Below are 12,264 nucleotides of genomic sequence, written 5' to 3'. Positions count from 1 at the left end.
ATGGGTTCTACAACATGGGGTTGAGTGTTTCTCTCCTACTATGAAATTATTGTTTCTTGTTAGAAATAACAGATTCATATAAGTGAGACTTCTCCAAAGTAAAAATCATTGAGTAGCAAAAAGTTTGAATTTGCCACCACATACTCTATTGGAAAAGTGGCAAGAAGCCAGATAATTTCATTGCTACTCAGAGGTCATGCTTTGCCCACTTGCCATCTGCTTACGTGTCCTGGACCCACTCACTGGAAACCAGTTCAACTGCAGTACCCCCATACTGTCTGGTCTCACTAGCTCACTCACCGTCCTTGACATGGACCCTTTGGCAGAGCTGCAAATTGCTTAATGCTAATTGGAGGCACTATGTATAACTATGTATAGAAGGCTTGCTAAGTGTTTTAATTCCCATCAAAGCCCTATTGGCAGATCCTGTTATGATGCTTATTTTATAGATGACAAACTGAGGTTTGGCTGGGTTAAGTAACTTGCTATGGGACAAACCAGTAAGAGGCAAAGCCAAGATTTGAACCTGTAGCTCTCTTGCTTCAGAATTGGACCCTTAACTCATGGACTCTCATTTAATTATGATTATCCTTTCATTGTTTGGGGCAGTCTTAAATTATATCAGAAATCCTTTTCAGTTTTGTGTGTGTGTGTGTGTGTGTGTGTGTGTGTGTGTGAAATCTCTGTTGATTTGTGGAAAATAATAAAACTTTAGCTGAACCGCAATTAAAAAGACCTTTCAAGTCTGCTGCTTGAATGTAACATTGTAACCATAAGGGTACTGAGGGCAAGGGGGAAGTCATACAGGAGTCTAGTATCTTTTCCAGGCAAACCACAATTCCGGGTGAAGAACTTGAGTTCCACATCTGTCAGAAAAGGGAGGAGGGTTTGGTGGCCACACTTACCTTCAAGCCCTCCCCTCTTTGCCCTCCCCTCTTTGCCCTCCCCCCTCCCCATATGCTTACCTTGGTCAGGAAAGGGCGTTCTGAAAAAATCAAAAGGAAAATACCTCCGGGTTTCGGGCTGCTCTGACACATGCACACCTTCAAACTTGGCTCCCTATGGATTTTGCTTTCTAACAACTTGCCCTCAACTTGACCTCAGGGAGTGGATTATAGGGTTTTTGGTTTCCCCTACCCCCATGTTTCACCTGCTACACTGTGAATAGGAGATTTTTACCTTAGTTGTTGAGCTGAACCTGCTCCGGAGAGTTTGTTCCCCTGCTCAGTTCCAAGCTCTGATCATCGTTGGAGAGTCAGTGCTTGCTCACCTGTCCCGGAGGTGGAGCTGGGGTCGGAGACGAGCGCGGGAGGAGGGGCGCACACGCTCCTGCCCGGGCGGGGCTCCCTCTGCGCCGGGCAGTGCCCCGCCCACGAACAGCAAGCCCAAGAAACTGTTAATTATTACTCCTTTTGGCTACAGCAGGGAAGTGTTAGAAACCTGAGCCACTCCCTGTGCCTCAGTGCATGTTGGGAGTGTTTACTATCTTTCTTCGGAGCCACTGATAGGAACTCCCCTTTGCTCCCTGTCACACATCTTGAGGACAAGTGAATTGACATGCTGGTTAACGCTTTAACCTCTGAACTGGCCGGATTCTAATCTCTCCTCTCTAGTCTGTAGAGAAATAGTCTTCAAGAAATGACACCGACTAGGACTGAATGTCATTATTCACATGTCTTTCTTTTGAAAATTTTCTCTTTTAATCAGAAATTTCTTAATTCCCCCCCTTGTTCTTTTGCCACCTCCTTTCCTAACTGGCACCTTTTCACCCAGAGCGGTGGTTCTCCCACTCAGAGCAAACCAGAGGCACCTCCGTATCTTGCTAAACCCTCATAACCCATGGGCCTCAGCACCTATGAGTCTCTGATCTAGTAGATCTAGGGTAGATGGCGGGTATGTTTTAAATAAGCTTCACAGAAGAATCTGGTAGACATCAAAATTTCAAAACTATTGTAATAAAAGTATGCAAGAGGAAATGAATAGTAATTTAGTCACTACCTAGTGAATTGTGTTTGGTGACTGCTTTTCCTTAATACCTCTAATTTTAAAAAAGGCACTAAAGTCTAGTTAACTAGACTTATTATGGTGATGATTTCATAATATATGTAAATATTGAATCATTATGTTGTATACCTGCAACTAGTATAATATTATATGTCAATTATACCTCAATTGAAAAGAAAGGAATGGATAAAGGAACTGACAGTTTTAAAAAAAAAAAGAGCTCCCTCTTTGAAAACTACCAAATTTACTTAAAATTAGTAAAATCAGACCCCAAAAAAGGGCACCAAAAACTTAGAGACACTCAGATGACAGATGCTCTGGAAATAGTGCTTTTATTTACACTCACACAAATGCACTTTTTGGTATCTTTGGTACTTTACCTGTTTCCTATGTAAAGCACTTTGATCATGAAAAAAGAAAAAAAGAAGGTTATTTTACAAGAGTAAACCTCAGAGCCCTCAAAAGGAATTAAATATAATTCCTACAATGAGTTGAATAGGCAGAGTTGATTTCTGGTGTCCTGTGTATTCAAATGTCAAATTAACAGACAGACCGTCACTCTAGATTTGCAGGTTACATGTTTGATATAGAACTTGAAGGATTCTCTGTGTTCAAAAGGTCAGTTTATCTAGTTAACTTGTCATGTGTGGAGACCAGGGATGATCAGACTGACCATTCCTTGGGCTATTTTAATAAACTGAACAGGCAAATGGGCTTATTGGATCACAATCAAACCTTCTACAACCTCATATATGAGGACAGTGTGACCTGGTATTACCTGTGGGGATTCATTTGATGGCCACGTTGGCCTTACAACCCCCCGTTTGTGACTGCTGGTATGGACTGACCTTTGAATGATGACTAATAGGAGCTGCAGTGTCCACAGCTCTTAGGCTCCAGAATGTCTTTGTTCAAATCCATGCCCCACTCCCATTGCCTGCATTTCTTTATTATCAGTATCCGAGAAACCTTGTTTTGCCTTTTTTATCTGCAAGCATCCTTGAAGCCTTTATTCAGATTACTCGTTTTCAACTGGTTTCCTTTCACTAGTTTCAGTGATTCCTTTTGTTCTGGAGTACTTAACCTTTTATAAATATGTAATTTTTATTTTGTAATATAAAAAATACGTAGTTGCACATGTGGAAAATATGAAAAGCACAGATATGTAGAGGAAAAAAATCACCTACAATTCCATCTCTCAAGTATAGTTACCAAGAACAATTTGGTGAATGTCTTTTTTTTTTTTTATATAATAATAGCAGTAATAGCTTCCATTCTTTTTTTTTTAATTTTTTTTTAAATTTTTGGCTGTGTTGGGTCGTTTCTGTGCAAGGGCTTTCTCTAGTTGCGGCGAGTGGGGGCCACTCTTCATCGCGGTGCGCGGGCCTCTCACTGTCGCAGCCTCTCTTGTTGCGGAGCACAGGCTCCAGATGCGCAGGCTCAGTAGTTGTGGCGTACAGGCCCAGTTGCTCCGTGGCATGTGGGATCTTCCCAGACCAGGACTCGAACCCGTGTCCCCTGCATTGGCAGGCAGATTCTCAACCACTGCGCCAGCAGGGAAGCCCTGGTGAATGTCTTTATTGACATACTTTCTCTATGGATATTTACCAAAATGCTATTACATTTGCTTATTGTTTTATAACCTGCTTTTATCACATTAAACATATTATGAACAATTTACCACATGTCAGTCAGGTTTTTTTCTGCAATATGTTTTTAACTAGCTGCACTGTATTACACCATATGGATATACCATTATTTATTTAATCAGTTCCCTATTGAGAAATTTATATTACTATAAACAACGCTGTAGTAAATGTTGTATGCAATTGCACACAACCACGATTATGCCTTTTAGACATTTCAAAAAATGAAGTTGCCAGATGAAAGGTAATGCACATTTTTATAGAATTTCTCTCAAGTGTCAATTTTATACTCCTGGAGTAACTCTTGGATTATTTTTCTTCTTTTAAACATTTCCTTATTTGAAAGGTAAAAAAATCATATCCTATTTTAAATATGTATATTATTGATTACCTATAAGGCTGAACCCACATTTAGACTGACCCTGCATTTTTGCTTTTTGTTTATTGTACTCTTTGTTCATTTTTTCTGTATTGATTTCTAAGATCTCTTTATATATTAATCACATCAACATATTGTCATATATGCTGTGACTATATTTCCCAGTATTATTTGCCTTTTAATTTTGTTTATGGTAATTTTTGACCTACAAAAGCTTAAAAATTTAGTTATTAAATTTATTACTATTTTTCTTTATTGCTTATAACTCAGTGTTAAAAAGCTTTCCCATCCTTAAAGTATATATATATATTTTTTTTCTTCTAGTTTATTTATTTAGAGATTATTTATTTATTAAATTTAACATTTCAACCCATCTGGACTTTATGATGCTAACAACAGTGATATTTAAATCTAAATTAATTTTTAAAAATTATTAGTTATTAACCAAGTAGGATTTATTGAATAATTATAGATTATAAATTCCACAAGGTAAGGACTATGTCTTCTGCTCTGTTTTATCTCCAAAGCCTAGCACATGACTAGCAGGTTCATTGTTAACTCAGGCCGAAGTTTTATTTGTTTATTCACTTATTTACTTATTTATATATTTAATTGAGATATAGTTGATTTACAATATTATATTAGTTTCAGGTGTACAACATAGTGATTAAAAATTTTTATAGGTTATACTCCATCTAAAGTTATTATAAAATATTGGCTATATTCCCTGTGCTGTCTAACATATCCTGTAGCTCATTTGTTCTATACATAGTAGTTTGTACCTCTTAATCCCCTACCCCTATCTTTCTCCTCTCCCTACCGGTAACCACTAGTTTGTTCTCAATATCTGTCAGTCTATTTCTTCAGGCCAAATGTTTAATAGTCACTCGATTCTTTTCTTTCCGTCCTTCCACTCCCAGCAAGTCTTGAAGTTGTATCTTAGTCTCTGCATCTCCACTACCTGCTAGATTAGGCAGTATCACTTCTTGCTCAGATACTACAAATGGCGTCCTAACTGGTCTTTCTGCCTGTACTCTTGTCCCACAGTAGTCCATTCTCCACCTGTAGCCAGTGTAATCTCCTATAAACAAAAACCAGATCACAATGCCACCTTTCATCTCCTTTGCTGAAAACCTTTCTGCCAGTTGTCCCCTGTATCTGGGATAAAATCTAGATCTGAACTCCCTACATCTTTGACCTTACTGATTCTCTGCTCTCCTGGTACTGACTCTCTCTTGCTGTCCTGGTTTGATTTTTGTTCCTGGGACAGACCAAGCTGGTTCTTGCCTCACTGCCTTTGCATTTGGTATTGTCTCTGCCAAGAAAGCTCTGCTCTTGTCACGGCTTCTTTCCTTTCATTTTTTTTTTTTTTTTTCCTCAAATGTTACTCCTCGGAGAGGCCTCCCATGACCACTCTATTTTTAATTTTTATTTATTTTGAACATCTTTATTGGAGTATAATTGCCTTACAATGGTGTGTTAGTTTCTGCTTTATAACAAAGTGAATCAGCTATATGTATACATATATCCCCATATCCCCTCCCGCTTGGGTCTCCCTCCCTCCCACCCTACCTATCCCACCCCTCTAGGTGGTCACAAAGCACTGAGCTGATCTCCCTGTGCTATGCGGCTGCTTCCCACTAGCTATCTATTTTATATTTGGTAGTGTATATATGTCAATGCCACTCTCTTACTTCGTCCCAGCTTACCCTTCCCCCTCCCCGTGTCCTCAAGTCCATTCTCTACATCTGCGTCTTTATTCCTGTCCTGCCCCTAGGTTCTTCAGAACATTTTTTTTTTTTTTAGATTCCATATATATGTGTTAGCATATGGTATTTATTTTTATCTTTCTGACTTACTTCACTCTGTATGACAGACTCTAGGTCCATCCCCCTCACTACAAATAACTCAGTTTCATTTCTTTTTATGGCTGAGTAATATTCCACTGTATATATGTGCCACATCTTCTTTATCCATTCATCTGTTGATGGACACTTAGGTTGCTTCCATGTCCTGGCTATTGTAAATAGTGCTGCAATGAACATTGGACCACTCTATTTAAATAAGTCCTCCAGTCTTTCTCTATCACAGTCCCCTGTTTTATTGCATTAATGGCAATTGTTATCACTATCTGAATGTATTTTGCTGTTCTGTTTATTATTGAATATATATTTATTGTTTTGGGTGACCTGTTTGTTTTACATCTCCTCTCATTAAAAATAGGATCTAAGAGAACAGGGACCTTGACTTCTAGATTCAGTGTTCTGTCCTCAGTGCCTAGAACAATGCCAGGTCCATGTCAAAGGCTAAAGAAACATTGGTTCGTGATCAACTCATGGTGGCTTAATAAATATGTGTTGAGGAAAAAAATCAAGATCATATTTTTTCTGATTTGAAGTGATACTTTTATCTAGTACTAAGGGCATATATATTTTAAAACATGATTCTAGAATTTATAATTTTTTCCATTGACCTATCTAGTTATACTGGCATTGGTTCCATATTATTATAAGAGCTTCATAGTACAACTTAACCTCTGGCAGTATAACCTGATCATCATTTATTTCTAAAATTTTCTGGGTTATTCTAGCTTTGTGATACATAAATAGCTGCTCACTATAACATAAATAGTTTACATTTAGTGATTTCATGATTTTCCGTTGTCATTGGCAATTCTCCTAGGCCAGTAGGCTAATTCATATTAGCCAATAATCCAGTTAATGACTTCAGGTCTAGGGGATAAAGGATCCTAAAAGTAGATATTTTTCTTGTTTGATACTTTATTTTAGGACATTGAAGTGAACGGTGGTTTGACTGCAATAATAGCTCTCATTTGTTCCTGCTTCCCTGTATCCCTTGGAAGGACTTTCTTACACTGGTTCTGGGCTTGGCTATATGATTTGCTTTGGTCAATGAGTCAGTACCCAGTGATGTAAGCAGAGGCTTGAAGACTAGTTGTGCACTGGCACATACCCTTTTATTGCTCTTGGGGCCCTGAACAACCCTATGAACAAGCCTGGGCTAGCCTGTAGGATGATGAGAGACCCTTGGCTCAGTTGTTTTATTACGCCAGCTGACAGCCTAAAAGGAGAGTCAGTAAGCTAACCTGCAGCTGACTGAAGACCCATAACAGAGCTCAACTGAGAACAGCAGAACTGCCCACCTGAGCCCAGCCCAAATTTCTGATCCACAGAACTATGATCTGCATCAATGGCTGTTGCGTTAAGCCACTAAGTTTTGGGGTGGTATGTTTTAGGGCACAGGTTAACTGATACATCTGGTGTGTTTTTCTCACACATGTACACACATGCACACATACATGAACATGCGTACACACTAATATATTATTACTTGGAAAGTGAGAGAAATCTTAGGATCACAATGTGTTCTTAATATAATTCTGCTACAGGGATACAATCACCCATAGAAATGGCACAGAAAAGGAGAAAAAAAGACATGTGTATAATTAGAATGGGTCATTTCTACATCCCACTAAATCACTCCTGAAAAATATTTAGAGCTGATTGCAACTGGAAGAAAATACAAAGAGAACAACAAATTGCCTGATTCTAACACTATGACCCAATTGCTGTGGGTCACTCATACCAGTTTGTTTCATAGCCTACACCTTGTTAGGTATCTGAGGTTGCACTGGAAGCCAAGGCTACGCACTAAATGAAGTAAAAAAAGGAAGCAGAGGAGCTCCAAACAATGAGGGGACTCCCAGTAAAAACCTAACTAGAAATTGCCTTAATAAGGAAGCCAGGCATTGATAAGGCAACATGATAAATTACTTTTCCAATATGTAAAGCTTAAAATAAATACATTTTACATTTGGTAATTTTGCCATAGAGATCTTAATAAATTATAATAACAACATTAATTCTCTGGGAAAAATCCCAGCATCTCTCTTGAATTTGAAGAATAAACCATCATTTCCTGTTTAAATTAAGAAACATTTAATTGCTTTTTTAATAAAAACAAAGACTTTAGAACTTTGACTTTTTAAAAAATTGTTGAGAAAAATAAGATAAGGGAGGGGAAATTCCCTTCTAAAATTCCCCTAAAAATTTAATTAAAGTAATGCTGTTATTAATGTGCAGGTCATTTAAAAACTTTTATATAGTTGATGAATTTTTTAAAAACCTCACTCTTCTGTAGTTATTGTATATTTTGTACTTATACTGACTTTTGAATCAGGCTCTAGTTTGTCCTAATCATGGGCATAAATGCCACACAACTGCTTTTACAATTTGAACAATGAAAAACATTGTATTAATTGAGAAGTGATAAAATAATTTCCATTTCTAATGCATTTTCTTTCTCCTCTGAGAGACAGTTTCTTATCTTCAATATGGACTGTTTTACAATAGTGTAATGGCCAGTGGAAAGCATTCAGCTTAGTCAGACATTGAAAAATTACTGGAATGTAAGGTTGATCTAACTGGGACATCTGTCACCCCATTGATCACAAGGGTTGATATAGCTGATCTGGCTGGCTAGGCGGTGTCCCCTTTCTCCCTCACCCCTCCATGAATGTCCCTCCTGCAGCTGCATGCTCCCCTAGGTGAAAGAAGGTGACCTTCCCCTACATAGGCAGACTGTTCTTTGGTCAGGGGTATATGAGTAGATGTGCTCCCCTGCTGGAATTACCCAACAAGCTCTCAAGGTGCATTTATAGGAGAACATAGGGCAGTCATGTTTTCAAGACTCCAGACACATCTGAATGAGGCACACATGTAGCAGTCTGCCTTTCTTTTAGAAAAACAGAAAAGGAAAAAGAAAAATTACTTTGTGCCAGGCAGGTGAAGAGATGGTCATACAAAGATGAACAAGACAATCTCTGCCCTTGAGGAATTAAAAATCTTCAACATCTAGATGGACTCCATTCAGTCTTCTCTGCCATAGGAGAAAAGAGATTTCAAAGCACACATACTTCCAAAATTCAGTGACAGAAAGAAACACAGGGCATAGTGGTGTTTTGATAGATTTTAAGAAGTAGAAGGCACAATGTTTTTTTAACAAATGTACTCTTTATTTAAATTAAAAACTTTTTAATAACATTTTTTATAACATTTTTAAAGATTATTTTCCAGTTACAGTTATTACAAAATATTGACTATGTTCCCTGTGTTGTACACTACATCCTTGAGTCTAACTTACCCCCATAGTTTGTACCTCCCATTGCCCCACCTCTATGTTGCTCCTCCCCCCAATGGAAACCACTAATTTGTTCTCTATATCTGTGAGTCTGCTCGTGTTTTGTTATATTCACTAGTTTGTTGTATTTTTTAGATTCCATATATAAGTGATATCATACAGTGCTTATCTTTCTCTGTCTGACTTCTTTCACTTAGCATAATGCCCTTCAAGTCCATCCATGTTACTGCAAATGGCAAAACTTCATTCCTTTTTATGGCTGAGTAGTATTCCATTGTATATATATACTACATCTTCTTTCCATTCATCTGTTGATGGACACTTAGGTTGCTTCCATATCTTGGCAATTTAAATAATGCTTCTATGAACATTGGGGTGCATGTATCTTTTTGAATTAGTGTTTTGGGTTTTTTTTTTTTTTGGCTATATACCCAGGAGTGGGATTGCTGGATCATATGGTAGCTCTATTTTTAATTTTTTGAGAAACCTCTATACTATATTATGCAGTGGCTGCACCAATTTATTTTCCCAGCAACAATGTACAAGTGTTTCCTTTTCTCCACATCCGCACCAACATGGAGTGGAAGAATTAATATTGTTAAAATGACCATACTACCCGAGGCAATCTACAGATTCAATGCAATCCCTATCAAAATCCCTATCAAAATGGTATTTTCCACATAACCAGAAAAATTAATTTTAAAAATTGTATGGAAACACAAAGACCCCAAATAACCAAAGCAATCTTGAGAAAGAAGAACAGAACTGGAGGAATCACACTCCCTGACTTCAGACTATACTCCAAAGCTACAGTAATCAAAACAGTATGGTACTAACACAAAAACAAACACATAGATCAGTGGAACAGAATAGAGGGCCCAGAAATAAACCAACACACTTATAGTCAATTAATCTACAACAAAGGAGACAAGAATATACAATGGAGAAAAGACAGTCTCTTCAATAAGTGGTGCAAGGAAAACTGGACAGATACATGTAAAAGAATGAAATTAGAACATTCTCTAACACCATATACAAAAATAAACTCAAAATGGATTAAAAACCTAAATGTAAGACCAGATACTCTAAAACTCCTAGAGGAAAACATAGGCAGAACACTCTCTGACATAAATTGTAGCAATATTTTTTTGATCCACCTCCTAAAGTAAATAAGAGCAAAAATAAACAAATGGGATCTAATTAAACTTAAAAGCTTTTGCACATCAAAGGAAACTGTCAACAAAACGAAAAGACAACTTACAGAATGGGAGAAAATATTTGCAAATGATATGACTGATAAGGGATTAATATTCAATATATATAAACAAATGTACTCAGTAAATGAATAGAGAATCATTTTCAAATAAATGAAATGAGCAGTAGTCATTATCCCACCCTAAATGGTACTGCTTTTGAAAACTGATAACTGTGTACAAAACATAAAGAAATTCAATGGAATGTGACAGTGATTGCTGTTTTTCTAAATATGGCATTTAGCTAATTTGATCTGTATTCCGTTCTGTTTCTCCATTCCTTCTCCCCCAACACACAGACTTTTTGATACCATGTAAGACCTCTCTTCAAGTTTTGGAAAAGAACTAATAGTAGTAATAATAATAATGTATGAAAAATTCAATTTCATGCAGTAACAGCTTATAAGCAAGTAAGATCAGTGTACTGAAATTTCAGTACAGTATTGTGTTGGCCAAAAAGTTCATTCGGGTTTTCCATAACAGAAAAACCCCAAACGAACTTTTTGGCCAACCCAATAGTTGAATGCTACTGAAAGTCAGGTTGTAACCTGGATGTTTTTTAAGGCAGTATTGTAATGATGACAATATTTCTAAGCAAAAAATTGGAATATTTGATTGGACTCCTGGATAGAATACATGAAATTAAGAATTTTCAAGGAAATCATGGACATATGATTATCAAACAAATAACACAATTTTCATTAATGCTGACTCTATATGATGTGCTCAAAGGTATCATACATAATGACAGACTTAAAAAAAATGTTCTAAACTATTAACAATTGTTTTTCTTAGAAGGATCCACAATTGCTTTCTGTCCCACCCTTAATAACCCTGGCTACTCCATCATACGTTCTAAGCATAGATGCTTGCATAATTTCAGAAAACAAGATATAGTTGAGTTTGTGTTGGTTACAGTCACAATATGCAGCTCCTGGAGCATATCCTGTTTGTGCTAAGGGATTCTTCTTGGGGTAAATTCTTGTGACATCACATAGATCACAGCATTTTGGCAGAACTGGGTTAAGCACTTAAGTAACTGTAATTATATATCTTCTGGGTAGTGTCTGCTAATTAGTTAGAATAAAATGTTGATCTGGAATTAATATTAATATATCTGAACCTCTTTCATTTAGGCTATGTATTTTTTTTACTAATTTCCACAGCTACATAGTCTGTGCTTTGACATCTAATATTCTATAGTTTTGCTGCTTTATTTTTTGTTGGGCTAACAATCCCAGGAATGTAGAGGAATAGTTCCCAAGTTTCTCCTGCATTATAATTTAGTTTTTCTGTTTAAATAAATTTTATTAAGGTGAAATTTATGCCTAATACAATGCACCCATCTTAAGTGTACAGTTTTGAGTTTTGACGAACGTACACACCCTGCAACCACCACTGCAATCAAGATGGAGAATGTTTCCATCACCCCCACATTTCCCTCCTCCCCGTTGTAGTCCCTCACCCCTCCTCACAGGCAGGTACTGATGTGTTCCTTACTGCTTGTAGACAATTTTGCTTGTTTTGAAACTGCATCTGTATAGTCACCACAGTGATCTTACGTAGCCTGTACATTTACTTGGAATGGTTGCAGGTTCCGACGAAGATTTATCTTCTTATTTAACAAATGTTTATTGAGCTTCTACCAGGCATCAGACATTTCCCACCAGTCCTCTTTCACTGATGACAATGAAAATGGAGATAATATCATAACTAGATTTCATAGGTGAAATTTACATTACTTGTCAATATGCAATGTGAAAGTTAAGAGAAGGGAATATTCTGAGTACGTTTCTTTAACTTTCAGTTTGGACAATTGGAT

At 37.1% G+C, this 12,264-nt stretch overlaps 1 protein-coding gene across 2 annotated transcripts in view; it reads right to left on the bottom strand.

Moving 5' to 3' along the window:
• Nucleotides 1-1,275, bottom strand: part of RASSF6 (Ras association domain family member 6) — a 60,405-nt gene extending 59,130 nt beyond the window's left edge. For both annotated transcript variants that reach the window (XM_059924052.1, XM_059924051.1), the window contains exon 1: nucleotides 1,180-1,275. The gene's annotated coding sequence lies outside the window, so the exon portion shown is untranslated. The remainder of the gene's footprint in view (nucleotides 1-1,179) is intronic.
• Between the last annotated feature and the right edge of the window lie 10,989 nt (nucleotides 1,276-12,264).

This window comes from Balaenoptera ricei, chromosome 5 (genome assembly GCF_028023285.1).
Source record: "Balaenoptera ricei isolate mBalRic1 chromosome 5, mBalRic1.hap2, whole genome shotgun sequence".
Lineage (NCBI taxonomy): Eukaryota > Metazoa > Chordata > Mammalia > Artiodactyla > Balaenopteridae > Balaenoptera > Balaenoptera ricei.
This window is presented reverse-complemented; position numbering and strand designations above follow the sequence as displayed.